This window comes from Eretmochelys imbricata, chromosome 3 (genome assembly GCF_965152235.1).
Source record: "Eretmochelys imbricata isolate rEreImb1 chromosome 3, rEreImb1.hap1, whole genome shotgun sequence".
NCBI lineage: Eukaryota > Metazoa > Chordata > Testudines > Cheloniidae > Eretmochelys > Eretmochelys imbricata.
In genome coordinates this window covers 91,136,655-91,158,138 of record NC_135574.1, presented here as the reverse complement: position 1 = coordinate 91,158,138, position 21,484 = coordinate 91,136,655, and the positions used below count along the sequence as shown (strand labels likewise).

The 21,484-nt window shown below is 40.4% G+C and overlaps 1 protein-coding gene across 1 annotated transcript in view; it reads left to right on the top strand.

Annotated features, from left to right (window-relative positions):
* CEP85L (centrosomal protein 85L) overlaps positions 1-21,484 on the top strand; it is a 179,521-nt gene that overhangs the window by 670 nt on the left and 157,367 nt on the right. The window lies entirely within an intron of this gene.

Here is a 21,484-nt window from a genome sequence, read left to right as displayed (position 1 = left end):
ATCTAGTTAATGAATCTTTAGTCACTGGGTATAATTGAGGCAGCACTGGTACAGTGACTGGAAACATAGTGATAGCTCTGGGTCAATTGTTGTTTTTTCGGTAGTGTAACTTTTCAGGATATATGGTATCTTGGCCAAATTCATCACTGGTGTAATTCAATTGAAAATGTTTTTAGAATGTGAAAGGATAAAAGGATGAGAATAAGGGAAGGCCAGTTTTCTTGAAATCAATGGATTTCCACCAGAGAAGAAGCTGGCTCATTGTGTTTAGATGCTTCGTATATCTCTGTTTGTAATTAAACAATGCACTATGTGATCCCCTTGATTCTTCTTGCGCTGATTGCTGAAATGACATTGTGTTATATCCAGTAAAGTACCCATCTTTTATTATTAATGTGGAACGGTTTGGTCACAGTGCTGGGAACTCACTGTATGTGGCTGTAGGGCACTTGAAAATACTATCATTCTTTTGCAACGTTAGTAGTTATTTTATATCTCCAATTAGCTGGATTTAGGGTTAGAAATATAAACTGCCCACAGTTGCAGGAGAACTAACTGTTACAGATTATACAGATGTAGTTTTCAAATACCCCTTTTTTGTATCATTTGCTATTTAGTTAGCTGGAACATAGAGGTGGTGACAAAACCTGATTTTTATCTAAATAATCTGCTTTTCCTTAATTCACCCTAGAGGATGGAGGACCTAAACGATAGACGTCATTGCCCATATGCGTGGTTCTTGTTTCAGATTTGGACTACGACCAACGTTTTAGTCAGGTTTTTTTTAACATTGTTTTGGACCTTTAATTTTAGTGTAACTTTTCTAACTGTTTCTGGCCTGCATTTGAACTCTGAGTTTCTACAATTGGCAAGACTTTTTCAGATTGATTGATATTTAGAATTGAATTTTTAGAGATGATTTTGTAGTGTATCGATCTCATGAATAGGACAACTCATGGGAGCAAGGGCTTTCGGGATTGGGCCCTCTGTCTACTGGCAAATAAAATAAATGGTCTGACTGCAGAGCGCTTTAGACAGTTTTCTAGAAGGGGGAGCAATATCATGCAGTTCTTTTTCAAGCAAAGCTCTCATGATTTTGCTCCCTAGTCTAGACTAATACATCATTGTCAAAGTGTAGGGCTAAATTCTGGTGTAAACTGGAAGTAATGTCATTGAAATCAGCCTACTGTGTTAGTTTTGAAACTGAGATGCATAGTTTCAATTTTGGAATTGCAACATGGTTGCAAAACATCTGTCTCTTTCATTAAATGGTATATAAATAGTTGGCATAGTTAAATGGCAATATTGTTTGCTTTTGAGCTGACATGTTTTTGCTTGAAAATATAAGATATTTCTAGCAACTGCCTGAACCTCCACAAATAGTCCAATGTGTGCTCATGGTAATCTGAAAGAAGATGTTGCTGTTTCTATACTGGTAGCAAGAATTATTAATCTTTTAAAAGTATGTCTAACATAATTTGCTAAGGCTTAGTTATTCTTTTGTCTAGTTATCTATTCTTTTGATAGGAAAAGTTGTCATATCCTACATAAAATCAAAGGAGAAAACTGCCGGAGGCCTAAATTTTTGGAAGGTCTAAGTGCCTGTGGATTCCTTTGGAACTGCAGGAACTTGGCAGCTTTGAGAAAGTGGCCATAATTATTTGAAATCTGGTGGTACAAACAACAGTACTTGGGCAGTGTATAATATCAGTTGTTATGATCACTAAACTTAGAGCCAGATATGAAACCTTTTCATGTTAATGGGAGTCTTTCCATTCACTTCAGTGGGCTTTGGATCAGGCCCTTACTGGCTATGTGAACACTGCAGTCTAATCCCAGGATTCAAACTCAGGCTCAAACTTCACCCCCCTTCTGTCTATACACAAATCGTACTAAGCCAGGGCTCAGTCTCAGGAGTGACTGGGAGTGAAGGGTCTGAGACTAAGTGAAGCTGGGACTCAGGGTTCAAACTCTATAGCTTTGCAATAGAGACTTGTGCTTTGGGAATCTGCCAAAAGTATTCCACTGTCTCACAGGCTGGATTTCATTGTCCTTTTCCCCGGGGACATCCCTTCTACATTAAATTGGTATATTTGAAGGACTAGCCGACTGTTCTTTTTTAGGGCGGTTTGAGGAAGTATAATCATTGCTATGTTCACTGGAAAGGAGGTGGGTATATTCTGCAGCTGAATATTGTACGCCAGTGTGGTCTCTCAGCAGTCGCACTAAACTCCTTGATACTCAAGGATCACTAATAGGATGCGCATAGTGTCAGTGATGCTCACATCAGCTCCAGTTGACTGGCTCCCGGTCCTATCGCCCATCCAGCCTCCACAGATTAGAAGAGCTTCTCAGACATCTCGCTTTCTGAACCAGGTCAATGCAAACGTGAGGATCCCGCTGCACGATGACCTGCAGAACCTGCCAAAGACAAGATTAAAATCCCGCAACCCTCTGTGGAACCGTATCAAGACCCTTACACCCAACTTCAATGCTGAGGCTCAATGGAGAGTCACATGGAACATTTCAACTGCTCAAAACAAACCGCTCATTGATCCTGTTGAGGAACCACCGGATCTCAATTTATGTCAGAAAGACTGGTGCAGATTGAATTGCATAAGGACATCTCATGGGAGATGTGGACAAATTCTCTTTAAATGGAAATGAGGCAAACACCTGTATGCGGCTCTGGTCACCAGGCACAAATGATGGAGCACATCATATCTGAGTGTCCCCTTCGTTCTTTTGCTGGGGGCCTGAAGGACATTCACCAGTTCACTGCTGTGGCAATGTGCTGACTATCAAACTCAGATGTAAATTTGTAGTTGTTGCTACCTACCCAAGCCGTACAAAAAAGGAATTTCCTTGTCCTCTGAACAATAAAGTTTTCCCACATTGCGCCACAAACCAAGGGCTGGAGCAGCCTTGTTTTGGGAGGGTGCTAGGAAATCTGGGATATGGGTGGTTGGACTCGGGGCTGCATAATGCAGTGTAGACCCTGGGTCCCCTGGTTGGGGACCCAGAATTCAACAATTCCTAACCTGGGGTTACAAATGAGTGTAAAATGTTCAAGCCCTAGGTTAGCAAACCCAGGGTCTGCTAACTTGAGTTCTACTCATCCTGATCTTATGTTGCGTTGTAAACATACCCACTGTGTCTGCACTGGGAAGTCATTTGGTTTAGGCTAAACTTAAACTGTATGTTCTTTTTCTGTGTTTGTTTGAATCAACCGTCAGGTGTCCCTTAGTCCATGAATGGATGAAGGGTTTACTCATGTTCTGATAATCTTTATCTCAGCAGTGTCTGCAATATTCTATAAATTACTTCACTGTCTGATTTCCATCCTCCTTTTCCACCCCTCCCCCTCCGTAGTGTTGTTCTTTTGGAATAAACTGAGTTGAATGAAAAGGGACTTTGCATTTCATATACTATAAGAGGCAAATGTGTAGTTTGGCACAACACAGAATTACAAAAGCATGGTTAGTTAGAAAGTGAACAGAAGATAAAGGTCAAGTGTAACCTTTGAGTTCTGATCTCTGAAAAAATATTTCCATCACAGACTGAAGAAACTGCTGCAGTTAAGTGTGTCCATAAATAGTATTCAGTAGCAAATGAAAGGAGTGTAGTTAGAGGTGCACAGCCATTCTGATTCGAAATTGATAATGAATGCCAATGTACTCTGCTGTTAGCAGATCTGATATTGTTTGTATTGATACAAGGAATAAAACTGAGACTATTGAAACGGTATGGTGTCGTAAGATAATGGTCTCTTACTGGCAAACAAAAGTCAAAGCATTATTTTCAAAGTTGGAGATTTTTGTCTTATGACAGTGTGCCACTCTCTTCCCCCCAGTTATATATCTCTCTTGGACCAAGTGATTGATTGGTATAGATTTTTATATCTTTTTGTCTGTTGCACATTGGTGCAATAGAGTTTTGAAGACTGCAACATTATTGACCAGCTGTTATTACATTTTGATTGGTTGACACACATAATAGATCTTCTCATTAAATCAGTCAGAATAGTTTATCCATGAAAACATAATATTTTGTTAGAAGTATATTCTATATACGTGGAAAAATTCTTCTTTAGTAAAGTACGTTGATGGGTAATACCATCCCCTTTTTTCATGAAAAATCTCATGGTCTACTTAGATACACAGTGTGGAACCCTATCACTTTTTATATAACTGGATCATGAGATTTTTTTCTGTGAAAGATATACATTCATTTTAACTTTCTTAAAACACAATGGGCCAGATCAGTTCCTGGAATGTACACCACGGAGTAATTTGGCCCTTGTATTAAATATTCAGGTATAACCTAGATAACTTATTCTGTTTCCTTTCATATTTATTTTCCGGAACCAGTAAAGTAATTGTCTTTATAGGTAAACTGCAGTGATACACAACATAAATACCCAGAATGCTTTGGAAAATTTCAAAAGTCTAGCTGTCTTTGAAGTCTTCACTCACATCCTGTTTTGTTTCCAAATTGTTTTCATTCTGCAGTTTAAGAGAATTTTGCATTCTGAAATGAAGGTAGACATTAGCTTGTGCACAAATTTATGTGCCCCTTTATATCCAAGGATTAAATGGTAAACATTTACACCATGGCAAATAGAGCTGCCAAGCTAAAATCAGTCTAAGGTCTGTTAACACTTGTCTATTGTTTGAAAATCGAATAATAATTTTTTTTTAGAATTTAAGTTGGTCACTTTCAGACCTCTTTGCAAAAATTATTACTCATAAAAACCTTGTAAGTTTAGATAAGTAATTTCTCTTTATTTTACAGAGGGGTAAACTGAGATGCAAGAGTTTTTAGTAACTTGCTGAAGACCACACAGGGAGTTTTGAAAACTGACTCCCAGCCCCAAGCTCAAGCCTCTAGACTGTTGTTTGAATTGGGTAGGCAATTGATGATGCACTTCAGGCTGTGAAAATGTTCATCTGCATCAACAGTATCCACCAGACAAACAATCATTCCCTTAGACTGTGTGTGTTCAGTATGATATAAATGGCTGCAGGGACTTAGACAACTGCTTAATGATTTATTTGTAGTGTGTTTATTACCTTAAATAAATGGGACCATCTGTGTTCATACTGTAGTTAGCAACCAAAACTGGATTATTGTGGCCATGGGGCTCTGTATGTGAGGAAGGTGTATAAGGTTTGGCTACGTTCTCAACAAACTTGAAATAAGGAAGCTCCTAAGGGTGTGATTAACATCGTAAAGAAACAACTTCCTGAGTCTTGTGACTTGTAATACATTAGGAATGTGATTAGTTCATATCCACAAACCCCTGAGCTGCCTTGTTTCTCTTACTTAAATCATAGGCATAAGCTAGTATGTGTAAGAGTTAAACAGCCTACTTAGTGATGTCATAATTAAAATTGTGATAAGGTTGCAACTCATTGTGAGCTTTGCTGGTGTTATAACTTTCTGAACACAACTGCCTAGTGGCACTAATGAAACTTAGGTGCTTAGTTTGTACCAAAGAGAGAGAAGTACTTGGGAAAACTTAACTTAGTTCTTTTTGGGGGTGGGGAGGCTGGGGTGGGGGGAAAGATCCAGTCATTTCATTTCTGTAACAAGTTTTGCTCATCAGTAATTCAAGTTCAGCTGCTGAGGATGAGATGGTCCTCTAAGCCTGCAAGGAGGCAGGCTTATCTTTGCGTGCTGGGCAATAAATGGTGAGTTAATGTCACCCTATAGAGTGGGCATCATATACATATTTATGCCAGACAAATAAAATTGTCATATTACGGAATGAATGATTATCGGCGTTTACAAACTCAGAATGGCAATTATGGGAATGGACATTGAGGCGATCTCTTTACTCTCCCTCAATAATGATGAGGTAAACTGAGATTCCTTGTTGGAATGGTAGTTACTGATAACTCCTTACATCTCTCCACAAAGCTATAGCTTTTCAAAACATTAATTTTAAAGCTGTGTATATTCAAGTGAATTTGTACTACAAAACACTAATGTCTTAAGAGGTTGAGTGCAAAGAATTAGTGGTTCTACAAAATGCAAAAGTATAAGAGCAGTAATACTCTCTTACTCAGTGGCATTTAAGGAAGGCTGCAATCTTTTCAATTGTATACTCTCACTCAAAACTCCTGATCTGACAGTGGACTACTTTTTTTTTTTTTTGTAATCCTATCTAAAGTGACTCTTTAAGATACTCTGCTCAGAAGCATTGGATTAAGTAATAATAAAGTGAAGTCATCTCACAATACAAATCAGAACTATATATTAATGGTTTGCCCTGGGCAGCTATGTCTAGAGTAAGAAAAGTCTGTCTGTATCTGTTTAAACAGGTGTTTATTAACTCATGTTAACTACTAACATGTTAAAATTATGGAATAGACTAATCAGGCAAACTAGTTTTAACAAATGTTAGCTAGTGAAAGCAAATCTTAACTGGCATCTTAAGATTTACCTCAACCAGCTAGTACATGTTAAAACTGCACTTACCTGGTCTATATTAGGATATTAACATTTAACATGAGTGAGCTAGTGTGTTAAAAGTCCACTTTTTTTTTGATAGTATGGATAAAGCTTATGTGTCTGCCAAACATAGTGATAACCTGTCTTGAAAGCACAAATGAAAAAGATTTGTAAATCTAATGGTTCTGGAAGGACTTGAAGTTACAGGAACAAATGGTTGTGCTGCCATTGTTGGAAGCAGATTATGTTTGTTGTGGATAGGTTATTATAGGAAGAGGAATAATTCTACACTTGTCTCCAGTATCAACTGTTCTGCCTTCCACATTCTTTAGAAGCCTGTCTTTGCATTGCAACCTGCCTGAGGCTTAACAGTGGAGGAGTTAAAACCACTTGTTAATTCTTATGGTGGCCCACTTTGTACAGCTGTAGTTAAGAAGAATTTTTTTGCACTCTGCCCTTTGTCGTAAAGTGTTTGGTGACACACAACTGTGCTGTGAACTGAAAGTTTACACTAAAAACTCTTACACATGCCATGGCGAGGGAGAGGGGGAAAGACTCCCCTTCTTCCTAGCCCCAGCTCCAGGCTGGGCAAGAGGGCTATCTCTCCCCAGCAGCTGCAGCCCTGGAGCTGGGGAAAGTCTCCTCTTTCTCTGGCCGCCGCTGTCCCTTCCCACCCACACCCTTTTCTCCCCAAGGCCACCACCTCACCTTACATGTGCGTCTTTTCCAGGGTGGAACCACGCCTGCACGGCTCCGCTAATTAGGTGGGTGGTCCTTCATTCTCTCATGTGCGGCCACCCAGCCGCATGCCTTAGAGGGAATTATCTGCGGACCACCTGAGTGAAACTTGTCCGCGGACCACAGTTTGAGAACCTCTGATATAAGTTATTAGAAAATATGCAGAACCTAATCTTGAGGGGTGTAGAGGCCCCTTATTTCTCTATAGGGGAGATTTTTGCTAATCTGGTGGTCTGGCTAATTTAAGGATGGTCAGACTGGCCAGGAGGCGCTGCAGAGCATTTGCTCAGCCACTCAATCACTGGAACCTATAAAGGCTCAGAAGTAGGGGGTTGAAAAATTCATGCAAATTTACTTAGAGTTGTGACCAGCCTTGTATGGATCCTGGCCGTTTGCTCTTCTGCACCCGACAATTAATTTCACAGGCAGCTCTGCGGGGTAAGGTTAGGCTGAAGGATCTAAGGATGTGGGGTCCAAGGTAACATTCTCCAAAATAGCTGATTGGCCGTCAGCTGGCTCTGCTGCCAGAATATTCAGCATCCTACTGATTTTCCAGCATTTGTCAATTGAGTAGCCCCCAGAGGCATGACCTGGGAGGTGCTGCTTCTTCCTGATGTCATTCCCCTGTGACCTCTGCTGCCATGTGGCAAGCATGTGGACAGTGTAGAAAGTGCAATAGTGCATACGCTACCTGTCCTCCCCGGGAAGAATTTCCTTTGTTGAGGTGCACTAGTCCCTCAAGTTTCACCTGGTGCACAAACTCCTGTAGCAAGAGGGAGGATGAATCAAATCTTACAACTACATGAGTCTTTCCAATAGCCTCTTCACACCGATTTGGTTCACCACTACAGTCCATCTGGTGACTTCAGGAAGTAGATCTTTAGCTGCAGACTCCCACATGGAGGTCAAGGAGAATGAGGAGAGAGGAGCAGTAGAAAGAAGGATCATGATGTTAACTCCAGGGAGTAAGCAGCTTTAATGGCACTGGCAGATTGGAATTGGTCCAGAATAGTATTGTATGAATGGGGGTTAAAGTGATAAGGGAAGACTGCTTTTACAAACCCTTGGCTGAGAAAAGGCAGGCTAAAGACTGAGTGGCACTAATGTCCTGATCAAGGGAAGGATTTTTTTTAAGAAGGGGCTGTACAGCAGGTAGTAGAGAGTTGGGAAGTTACCAGAGAAAGAAGAGTGGCTTGTGATGTTAATCACTTTCTCTTCTGCAGCTGTCCGTGTAATCCCAAACCCTTGCGTATCTTTGAAAACAAGCCAGCCATGGAGTGACTGAGCACTTGTTCCCCTCCTGCACTTTTAGTGACAGAGGCTGTGAAATTTCCAAATGCAAATTCATTTATAATGCATGGAAGCTTGTGGTAGGCTTATAAATTAGCATTTTGTTCAATACTTTGACAGTTCTTATATGATATAATCTATGTTCCAATAAGCAAAAAGGATTTTTGTTACAAACATAATTTTCATCTTTTAATTAAAGAGTCTTAACGTGCAGTATCCAAGCAAGAATCATTCCTAAGTCACTCAGAAACCTTGTCTGAGACTTTATCACCAGTTATCCAGTTTTTAGTGTCTGGTTCACCCTTTTTACAATAGGGCATGTCCAGATGCTGTTGGAAGTCGCAACTTTTTCAAATGTGTTTCAGGGTAAATTGGGCATCTTTTCAGGATTGTTTTTCTTTAAAAATGGCAGCTCTTCTTGGATGCCTGCTCTGCAACAAAGTTATCCATAAGTATGGACAATCCTGATCCTTAGACTTGTTTTATAGTTGAGAATTAATGCAAAAGAGACTTCACTTTATACAGAATTCTATGACTCATATTAATCAAAGGATGAAAGCGTCTGTGAGTAGAAGCTCAAAGGGATGGTGACCTAGCTAGACATCGCACAGGGTGGTAATATTTACCACTTTATTTTTTAAAAAATCTCTCTAACAAAACTGATATGGAAAATAGGGCTAACATTTGTACTCTTATATTCATGATGTTCTGTAACTTCATGCACCACTTCTTTTGATGTAACTAGAAAAAGGACTTGGTAAGATCATTGTACCAGAAGAATCATAATTTAAATCATATAGAAGATTTTACTGTATGTAAAGCCATTAAACAGTTGAGAAAGAAGAGGAAAAGAAGTAGCTGTTGGTAGCCTGGGTGGGGTTAAGGGGAATATTTGCCATTAAAAGTAAGCAAACCCTTTGACGCTGTTATTCAAAGGAAAACTGAATGTTTATCTCTTCTCCGTGGGGGCTTCCAAGATGCTGGCATGCAGTGGATTTGGAGGGGAGCTGCTGACTCAAAGGTTCTGTCTTGACAAAAAGTGCATGTGTTTAAATCATCTTAGTTGAACGCAATTGGAATACCCAGTTAAAGTGCTGCTAACGTGTTTTGAAGATGTGTTAGCTGGCTGTGTTGTAGCCTAGTTTTCCCCTGTGTCTTAACAGGACTGTTCAATCCTGTTAAGCTAATGTGATTGAAAAATGCACCCTTTTTTGCCTGTCTGGACTTGCCCACAGAGGATACGTCAGTTATTGGGGTGGAGTGGGAGTCCTGAAATGATTCTGTTCCTGCTCTGTAGCTTGGGAGCATTTCTTCATGCATGTCCCCTTTCCCCCTTTGAAATTTCCTAGTGGCCAGTTCACTTACTCTGGCTAAGTGCTGGGGAAAGGATTTCATTCCAAATGCACCATAGCAAGTGTAAAGAAAATTGGTGTTTTTGTTAAAATTGTAGGGTGAAATTCTGGCCCCATTCGAGTCAATCTCAAAGCTCCAAGTGACTTGAAAGGGACCAGGATTTTGCCCCTTGCACTCAGGTGTAGAAGTTGAAAAATATGGAAATTCTTTCACGTTTCAATAGAAATACCTGATATTTGAAGATTACTGACCAATTGTAATACACTTCCTACATCCCATTTTTACATGGCTGTTCTTTACAGTCAAGGTTATTTATAGGCCTTTGTTTATAATGAAGATGACCGGTGTTTTTATTCTGTTTTTCCCCAAGTCCAGTACACCAGCTTGGCAAGAGTTCTTCTGTGATTCACTCTGTTAGCAAGTGTGAGAACCTTCTATAAAGCTACTGAAGTTTTGTTGACTGACTCGTAGTAGACATGACTACTCACTCCACCCTGTATATAGGGAGGTGGGACTGGCTCTTTAAAGAGGAGGAATTAGGGTGCTAGGACGAAGGAGGTTATGGAGGGAAACCCTAGGAATGGCCAGGCGATGAGAGGGCACAGGTTTATGGTGTGGTGGTGTGTTTGAGTTATCAGTAAAGCCAAACCCTGGGAAAGGGCTAAATTTGTACACTGACTTGGGGGTCTGAGTGGTCTTTTGATGGTGGGGAAGGGATTCTGCTGTTCACGTACAATATGTCTCATTTAATTGACTTCAGCAATTGGCTGCATATCCAGAGGGCCCAGTGTAGGAAGTGTACACAAATACAGTGTAAAACAAAATCTATAATATTTTTATTATTAATGCTATGAAAAGAGAGGTGTCTAGTAAAGCCATTTTTAACTGATAGGCTCTCTGAATTTAAAAGGAAGACTCCCAGTCTGCAGTAATCAGATTGAATTGAGAGCAAAAGTGGAACAGTGGGGTAAAGAGTACATTGAATATGAAGACAAGGAAGCGAGCCAGCATAGCAGACATGAGGTAATTTATGGAGTCTTTTGTGCCAAATGTAAAATAAGAAACATCTGTAGTCTACATTTCTAAATTTTGCTGTGTGCTAATAGGCTGTATCTGGAAGAAAGAAAGGAACCCATATAAATATGATCAGCAAGTGAGATAAAATCTCGGCTCTACTAAAGTAAACGGCAGAATTCTCATGGACTTTGGTGCGGCCAGGATTTTACCTGTGATTGATAGGATGAAAGCAAATCTTTATAGTTGTGTGTGGGGTGTATATATTCATAGATTATAAGGCCAGAAGGGACACTATGATCATGTGGTCTGTCATTCTGCATAACGCTGGCTAGAGGACTTCCCTTAATTCCTGTTTGCAGTAAAGCATATCTTTTTTTGAAAAACATCCAGTCTGGATTTAAAAAATTTCTGTGTAAGGTAAATCCACTGCAACCTTAGTAAGCTGTTTCAGGGGTTAATAACCCACAGTGAAGAAACTAATGAGTAAATAAATTTTTTAAAAATTGCACCTTATTTCAAGTTTTGTGTGTATAATTTTATATATATAAATATATATAATGACTTGGTTGTAAGCTAGAATGTGACCTCTCACAAATGGAACCTAATGCCTTCATATAATCTTTATATGTCTGTCTGTCTTTGTTTTGTTTGTCCGTGCTTGTGCCTTTAGATTGATATAATCTCCACCAGAAAGGGCTTGAAAACTTGTCACTGACCTAGTATTGTACAGTGGCTTATGCATTTACAAAGTAAATGATGACTCTGTCTTGGATGCTATTTTAAGATCAAAGTCAAACCATTGTATTTTGTATTACTCCTCCCCTCTTCTCCCCAGAGGGTTTTTCTCTTCTCTGGAAACACGAATAGCTTAAAATCTTTCATAATTTGTGAAGTTCATAATTAGATGTTCCATGTTATTACAAAGAGTTATATATTTGGAAATGGCTTCTGGGGATATGTAAAGAATACTGTACCTGTAGCCATCTGTATGCAATATGGCTTAATTGCATTAAAGGGTTCTAGAGACAACATAACACATGAGAGCTAAATTTTAAGTAGATTATTCATATCACCAAATCACAGAAGAAATTACATGAATTTATAGTAATTTTGGGTTATAATATTAAATGTAATTGGTCTAGAATACTGAGTGGTAATAATACTAGAATAATGAGTAGTAGTGATTTAAAGCTGCAAGTCTGGGAGTTCAGTTAGATAAGACTTCATGCTCTTTCACCCTCTACTCTCCTGGATTCCTTACTCTCCTGGGTTTCTCTTCTCCTCTCTACTTTGTCATTCTTCCCTCCCTTCTCACATCTTATCTCTGTTCACTTGCTTGCATTATGTGAGGGTCTCCTATTACATGATCAAAAAACTGGGAAATAGAATACATTAATGTGTGAATGTTTATTTTATTGAGGAGTTACACAAGATACAGGTACGGGCCTTTTGTATACAGAGGGCGATATGTAAACCGATAACATGGGTAAAATTGCTAGAGTTTCCCTACAAAGTTTTTCCAATTGTAAAAGGGTTTTATAAAGAGTGCTGTCTTACCTCTATCTACAACTCTGTAAGCTCCGTGCTAAAATACATAAAAGATTATCCTCCCTTTTTGTCTCAGTAGTCTTCCCCTTCCCACTCCTCTATCTTTCTGGTTTTTCCCTTCCTTCATCTTATTTACTATTTATCCATTTTCTCTCCTTCTTATTTATAGTAATCTTTTAGAGCAGTGGTGGGTAAACTACGGCCTGTGGGCTGGATCTGGCCCGTCAGGGTTTTGGATTGGCCCATGGGATAGCCACCGCCGTGGGCCCCGCACCACTCCTGGAAGCGGCTGGCACCACGTCCCTACAGCCCCTGTATGAATGAGCGGGGGCGGGGGGGGGTGCAGGGCAGAGGGCACAGTGTGCTGCTCTTTCATGCAGGCACTACCCCCCACAGCTCCCATTGGCCGGGAATGGGGAACCGCAGCCAATGGGAGCTTTGGGAGAGTACCTGCAGGCGAGGGCAGCACATGGAGCCCTTTCCCCCGCCCCCCCCCCCCCCCGGGACGTGGTGCTGGCTGCTTCTGGGAATGGCACGGCATGGGGCCAGGGCAGGCAGGGAGCCTGCCTTAGCCCCGCTGCGTGCCACTGTCGCTCCGGAGCCGCTCAAGGTAAGCAGCGCCGGGCCGGAGCCTGCACCCCAACCCCTTCCTGCACCCCAACCCCCTGCCCTGAGCCCCCTGCCGCACCTCTCCTGCACCCCAACCCTTTGCCCTGAGCCCCTTCCTGCACGCCGCACCCTCTCCCACACCTCACACTCCCTCCTGCACCCCTGTCCCAGCCATACATTTATGGCCCTGCATGCAATTTCCCCACCCAGATGTGGCCCTCGGGCCAGGAAGTTTGCCCACCCCTGTTTTAGAGTATAGGGCCAGAGGGGACCACCAGATCATCTAGTTTGACCTCCTCTATAGTACAGGCCACCAGCACCTGCATACAAAAGCCAACAACCAAAATTAGATCCCAGTATTGTAGCCCACAGGGAGACTAGATTATTATGTACCATTGACAGAGATTAAGAGGGACCTCAGGCACTGGTGAATCTCAGTCCCTGCAATAGCAGGCAAATGATTAAGTGAGAGAGACCCAGATAATCCTGGCAAGTGACTCATACCCACAAGCTGCAGAGGAAGGCAAAAACCCTTAAGGTCAGCGCCAGTCTGACCTGTGGGAAATTCCTTTACAGCCCCACATATGACAATCAGTTAAACCCTGAGCATGTGAGCAAGAACCAGCCAGCCAAGCACTGACAGATAAACTGTTCAGTGCCACCTCATAGTCCTGGCCTTTCTCCTCCAGAGTCCCATCTCCAGCCATGGCCATCCCTGATCTTTCAGAGGAAGGAGATTAAAAAAATTAGGTCCTAATTGAAGCCCTGCAGAAGCCTTGTTAAATAAAATAAATGTGTTGAAATAACACAAGATAAAAATCTAGTTACCATTGCTGAATGTTTATTGCTTAAAGCCTGTCCTAATGCCTTTTCCAGAGTGCATGAACATAGTGACTTAGCCATGCATTGCTGGTCACCTGACATGCATAACCACCCCTCCCATGCTTCCTGATAATTTGTCCATCATAAGCAGAGAAAAACCTTCAGAAGCAGACAGACTAGAGCAGCCAAAGTAACACTGTGGCTCAGTAGTGCTTTATTAATGAAGCTAACCACAGAGGTAATCTGAGTAATCCATATGACTTTTAGTCAATTTCCCTCTTGCCCGATGGTGACTTAATGTAGAAGAATTCTGTTTAGCTCTTAAGCTATAGATTTATATATGGTCGTCTGCTAATGCTGCAAAGATCAATAGCGCGCACACACACACACGAGAGAGAGAGAGAGAATCCTAAAAGGGGGGGGAACAAAACCTGTAAAGAAAAATAAGACAGAAAATGCAGTAAAAAGGAAGGACTAAATTGTTCCTATCACACACAAAGCTTCAGAAAGGGACTTTGCAGAGATTTCATAGACTCTTTCTTTGCAGAGATTTCCCCACATCTCCCTGTTGTGAGCAGTGAGATGAGAAGTCACTCCCTAACCTGGAGGATGACCAGCGATCCAGGGAGGCGCTCAGGGCCATCTGCATGTAGACCCTGTACTTCCACAGCAACTTCAGAACCTAGCATGCTCTCCCTTCCCCCAGTTTTCTCTTTTAGGAGCTGAATGACCCCAGGCTCCTTTTTGTCGATGGTGGCCATCAGGGACATCCTTGGAAAGGTTATTACAGCCTAGAGCTGTGCTAGCTTCTGCAGAGTGGGTGGGGACGATTGCTTTGAGTACTGTACAAACATATTAAAAGACACAGTCCAAATTCCTTTATCCTGAAAGATGATCATCACCTTCAAATTCAATTGAGATCCGTAGGAATTGAGGACTCTTATCAACCTGCGGGGTTTGATTCTATTAAAGCTAATAAATTTATCCTTTTTGTTACTTTACAAGGTCATATTTTGCTATGTGTAAGACGTTTTGGGGCCTGATTGTGCTGAAGTTAATGGAAGTTTTGCCACTCATTGCATTGTGAGTTTGAACAGGTCTATAAATCATAATAGATGGCTGCCAGTGAGTTATAAGAAAACAATTTATGGAATGGAGGGTTTCTGGTGCTATAGTAAACCACAAGAGCTTTTCTCTTATGCTGTGGGATCCCACCAGAATCCTTAGATGGATTGTTTATAAAATTGCATTAATATAATATATATGGATTTGCCATTGTTTATTCACCAAATTGGGATTTAGTGTTGTGCAGAAATGTACCTTGTTTCTGTAGTTAGAAGTGAAGTAGTGCTTCCCTAATAATTTTCAACCCCCTTTAATTTGAGAGGAGTAGAGGACTACACAATATCTTATCAGTTTTGAGGCAAATTGTAACTTGCTTGGAACACAGTTTTACTGATATGCAAACTTTTTTGGCTTTAGAATAATATTAATCTGTTTTATCTATGAAGAACGGTGTTTTTATAGACATGTCTCAGACCTGAAACGTTATGCACGCCTCTTCTGAAGTATACATAGAAGGACACAGGTCTTATTGTATTTCTTTTTGTATATTTTCTTAACTTGTACGTGTAATCTGTTAATTTATATGACTGCTCTTGTTGAATGAGCTCTATTTCTGCACAAGGAACAAGAACTTCTCTGCTGAATGTCACCTTAAAAGATATGTCGGAGGGGAGCTCCCAGCCTGCAGACTATAAATATATATAGGAGGGGCTTCTCCACAGTTGCTGACCATATAAGGCCAGTAGGGTAGGAGATACCTGCCAGCACTTTCTGAAGGTGTGCAGAATGGGAGCTTAGTTCCTGCTTGATTTGTCTGAAGAGGAGTTCTTAACCCTCAGCGTCTCAGAAATTGTGCATGTTGCGAGCTCTGCTATTACAAATATTGTAAACTGCACAGGCCAGTTCCAGTGCAGTATTGGCCGATCGATGGTATTGACAGTATTGTTGGCAAAAAGTGGAAACAGCAACTCTGTACATATATCCTAAATTATTATGGTGGAAAAGTGGTGGACATTCCCAAACAAATCTTTCGTAAAGAAAAGTTGTTTGAATGTTGATTCCACTACCTCGCTGTGCGAGCACCAAAGAAGCCGCAATCTTTTCTAAAACAAACAAAAATCTACATACAAATAGTTTCTAGAACCTGAAACTTCAGTAAAGTGTAGTTAAGATATTTAGCTAATTTCACATTGCCATCCCAACTTGTTCACTTATGCTTCAAACCAGCTGCATCATCCACCCAAGCTTAATTTTATATGGTTTCTCTTTCTGTAGAGGAGCAGAAAGATTTGTAACAAAGTATACTGCATAGTGATTTTTGGATAGACGATAAGCATAGAAAGAACCTGCTCCCAGGACATTCAGTCTATTCTTAGTAGCAGCAGAAAACCCTCTACATGGAAATGCTATACTGCTTACCTTCTGAGACATTTGGAAATCCCATTCATCCTGGAATATCCTGTCTTTCAGACAGACTTGAAGTCTTCAATCAGTTCTGTAAGATATGCTTGGCAGCTATTGATGCGTTCCATCTCCCTGTTGAGGGCTGCTCAGTCTTTACCCATGCCATGACTATGAAGCTCCGGAAGGACATCATAAAGAGAAACCCTCCAGTTTCTAAACCGATCTCTGTCTGAGCATTGTCCCCCCTGCACTCATGAGGCTATCTTTTGGCTTCCTATTCCCACCTGCACCTCTCTTGGAAGGTGGCCTTCCTTAAGGTTATGACCTCCACTAGGAGGGTAAGGCAGGTTGGGGCAAACCCACTAGACACAGGCTTTCACAGGTACAAAGTCTCTTTTGAGGCTGCATCCCGAACTAATCCCTAAGGTGCCTTCTGAATTTCACCTTAACCAGACTGTTTGCCTTCTAGGGTTCTACTCAAGGCCCCACATTAGCACTGAAGAAGTCAAGCTTAATTCTCTGGATGTATGCAGGGCCTTGGCCTTCTGTTTGCGCCAGACAAGACCCTTTAGGAAGTCTCTGAGATTATTTGTTGCTATCGCTGTCAGAATGAAAGGAGAAGCTATATCTTTGAGCAGCTACTTGCGGTTCTGTACACACCTTTGCCAACCATTGTGCTCTGTTTCAAACTTCAGCTTCAGACGCTTCCTTTGGCTCTGATATCCTCCGCTGTGTAGTACAGAATGCTTCCTCGCACCCTCCTCCTCAGTGAGCACTGGGAGTCAACCATAGGAATCAGCACTTAAAGAAGAAAGGAAGGTTGCTTACCTTTCCTAGTAACTGGAATTCTTCAAGATGTGTAGCGCCCATGGATGTTCATGATCCTCCTTCCTTCCCCGCTGCTTGGGTCCTCTTTGGATTCATGGTAGAGCAGGGACTAGAGAGGTGGCTGACAGTTGGTCTGCACTGCCCCTTGTGCCCTCTATTTGGAGCAGGAGGAGGCACTGGATGCAGCTCTCGAAGTGTTTCTGGTTCTGGGCTCATGGAGCACAAGTGCACCCACAGTGAGTACTCATAAGGCTCACCCATCTTGAACTCCAGTTACCCTAAGGTAACTGATCTTCCTTTCTTTGTAACCATTCACTGTTCCTCCACAGGAGTATTTGAATCAAAAGTCACTCCAACTATCGTATTTACAGTCTAATTTATAAAGCAAATGAACTTTTGAAGAAAGACTAACTATGACAAATTAGGGCATGCTCATGTTTAATTTCAGCATAGCAAGGTTCCTCTTAAACTGACAAGGAATGTTAAAATTAATGTTGGCTGTCCAAGCTGACTCATTTCTGGTCACAGTTTTGAAATTGCTGTGTCCAAAGCCGTGTCAAGGACAGAAAATCTGGTATTCTGTAGTTTACAATATAACTTACCAATTTCAGTATTTTACCAATTTCATAACAAGGGTGGAAGACTTCAGCTGTTGCTTGTAGTTTAGTGTCTAAGTTCATTAACTCCTTTATTGTTCCTATTGTAGAAGCAACTCTTTATCAAACTCACTAAACTGGGATTCTAAAACCCTTCTTGTGAAGGTTATTCTGTTATATACATGCATAAATTTATGCACAATTATATTAAAATCTACACCTGCTGCTAAAATAAAGTGCTGATGCAGCCAAAAAGCTGGCTAGCTGTCTGTCTGGTATCTGAATACTTTATATGTGACTTTTTCTGTAGAAAGGTTAAATTTTATACAAAAGAAGGCAATGAATGTTGAGCTAATCTGTCTCAATAAATACTAGTCCACTTCTGCCTCTGTATACACTTTGCTGTCTACTGATTTTATATTTAAAATTATTTTTATATTATATATAAATACTCATGGTGGTAAGACAGCATCTTATCTTTCATTTATTTTGTCTGCTCAGCCTTAGAGAGCAATAATTAACAGCTCTTGATTAAACTAAGCCTATTCCAGACATAGAATCTTGGGAGTGTGTGTGTTGTGCTCATTGGAAGGAATTGCTACCTGATCTGACCATAATTCTGATCTTTTTGGAACAGATTTTTGTGCACTTATTTGTAAATCAGATCATCTTCATGAGATAAAACTGGTCAAACTGTAAAATATTGCATTGATGTCTGACTGGTGTGATACTTGCTGGTGTTGTGTGTCTCTCACCCTCCTCCCCCAATTAGGCGAGATTGGCAATTTATGTTGGTTGGCTGGTTTAAGATAAGAACAGCAGGGTAACACAGGTGCACTGGCAGAGCAGTGTGGAGAAGCTTGCATATCATCTGCCCATATTAAGCTTGGCTCAGTTACATTAGTCCCTCACTCTTATATTTATATATAAATATATCACAAATTCACCAAGTAGTGTTGAAGAGGAGGTGGGGGCTATGAGACAGTGTATGTGGTGTTTGTCATGCAATTTTCTATTAAATACTCCAAGCTAATGAATTTTAAATAATAAACTGAATTAATTCAGCCTGCAAGGATATGGAGATTATATATATATATTTATTTTTTGGTTTCTGTTTTTTGCTTTCTTAACTGCCTTAGTTTAGAATTGGGGCTTCGTATCTTTACACTTTTTAAATTTGTATTGGTTACAACTTAACTTTCAGCTCTTGAGACAAATTTTTTCTCGGGACTCAGTTTAATAAACTGGAGTGTCTTATTGCATTCTGCTTTTTTTTTTAAACAATTTATGGCAGTGGAGTAAATTAACTATGAAAAGCTACCACATGTGTACAGTACTTACTCTGCATAATAGTTTTCATCTACAAAATGCACCAGTGGGATAGTAAGAGGAAATAGGTTTCAGAGTACCAGCCATGTTAGTCTGTATTCGCAAAAAGAAAAGGAGTACTTGTGGCACCATAGAGACTAAGGTGCCACAAGTACTCCTCCTTTTCTTTTTAAGATAGTAATTTTCATTTTTTCATGGCTAAGACCCTTTGTTTTCAGTTTTTACTGATTTTTTACCAAAAACATTGAAGCCTGGGTTTTACAAAACTGTTACTTTGGTTTATATTGATTTTTTTTCTCCCTAATTTTGGATCACTCAAATACATTAGTGACCATAATATAATTTAAATTTAACATCCCTGTGGTGGGGAAAACACCATAGCAGCCCACCACGGTAACATTTAATTTCAGAAAGGGGGACTACACAAAAATGAGGAAGTTAAAACAGAAATTAAAAGGTACAGTTCCTAAAGTGAAATCCCTGCAAGCTGCATGGAAACTTTTTAAAGATACCATAATAGAGGCTCAACTTAAATGTATACCCCAAATTAAAAAAACATAGTAAGAGAACCAAAAAAGTGCCACTATGGCTAAACACCAAAGTAAAAGAAGCAGTCAGAGGCAAAAAGGCATCCTTTTAAAAGTGGAAGCTAAATCTTAATAGAAAAGAGCATAAACTCTGGCAAGTGAAGTGTAAAGATATAATTAGGAAGGCCAAAAAAGAATTTGAAGAACAGCTAGCCAAAGACTCAAAAAGTAATAGCAAAACATTTTTTTATGTACGCAGAAGCCGGAAGCCTGCCAAACACCCAGTGGGGCCACTAGACTATCGTGATGTTTAAGGAGAACTTAAGGACAATAAAGCCATTGCAGAGAAACTAAATGAATTTTTTGCATTGGTCTTCACAGCTGAGGATGTGAGGGAGATTCCCAAACCTGAGCCATTCTTTTTAGGTGACATATCTGAGGAACTGTCCCAGATTGAGGTGTCATTGGAGCAGGTTTTGTAACAAGCTGATAAAATAAACAGTAATAAGTCACCAGGACCAGATGGGATTCACCCAAGAGTTCTGAAGGAACTCACATGTGAAATTGAAGAACTACTAACTGTAGTTTGTAACCTATCATTTAAATCTGCTTCTGTACCAAATGACTGGAGGATAGCTAATGTGATGCCAACTTTTGAAAAGGGCTCCAGAGGTGATCCTGGCAGTTACAGGCTGGTAAGCCTAACTTCAGTACCGGGCAGACTGGTTGAAACTATAGTAAAGAACAGAATTGTCAGACACATAGATGAACATAATTTGTTGGGGAAGATTCAGCGTGGTTTTTGACGATGCATGATTTTCTTTTACAGTCTACTAGAATTCTTTGAGGGGGGTCAACAAGTATGTGGACAAGGGAGTTCCAGTGGATATAGTATGCTTAGATTTTCCGAAAGCCTTTGACAAGGTCCCTCACCAAAGGCTCTTAAGCAAAATAAGCCTTCATGGGGTAAGCGGGAAGGTCCTCTCATGGATCAGTAACTGGTTTAAAGATAGGAAACAAAGGGTAGGAATAAATGGTCCGTTCTCAGAATGGAGAGAGGTAAATAGTTATGCCCCCCAGGGATCTGTACTGGGACCATTGTTGTTCAACATATTCATAAATGATCTGGGAAAAGGGGTAAACAGTGAGGTGGCAAAATTTGCAGATGGTACAAAACTACTCAAGATAGTGAAGTCCAAAGCAGACTGAAGAGTTACAAAGGGATCTCTCAAAACTGGGTGACTGGACAACAAAATGGCAGATGAAATTTAATGTTGATAAATGCAAAGTAATGCACATTGGAAAACATAATCCCAGCTATACATATAAAATCATGGGGTCTAAATTAGCTGTTACCACGCAAGAGAGAGATCTTGGACTCATTGTGGATAGTTCTCTGAAAACATCCACTCAATGTGCAGGGGCAGTCAAAAAAGCTAAAAGACTGTCAGGAATCCTTAAGAAAGGGATGGATAATAACACAGAAAAATCACACTACCTCTATATAAATCCATGGTACACTCACATCTTGAATACTGCATGCAGATGTGGTTGCCCCATCTCAAAAAAGATATATGGGAATTGGAAAAGGTTCAGAAAAGGGCAACAAAAATAATCAGGGGTATGGAACAGTTTCCGTATGAGGCGAGATTAATAAATTTGGGACTTTTAATCTTGGAAAAGAGACAACGAAGCAGGAATATGATAGAGGTCTATAAAATCCGTGACTGGTGTGGAGAAAGTAAATAAGGAAGTGTTATTTACTCCTTCTCATAACACAATAACTAGGGGTCACCAGATGAAATTAATAGGCAGTAGGTTTAAAACAAACAAAAGGAAGTATTTCTTCACACAACACACAATCAACCTGTGGAACTCTTTGCCAGAGGATGTTGTGAAGGC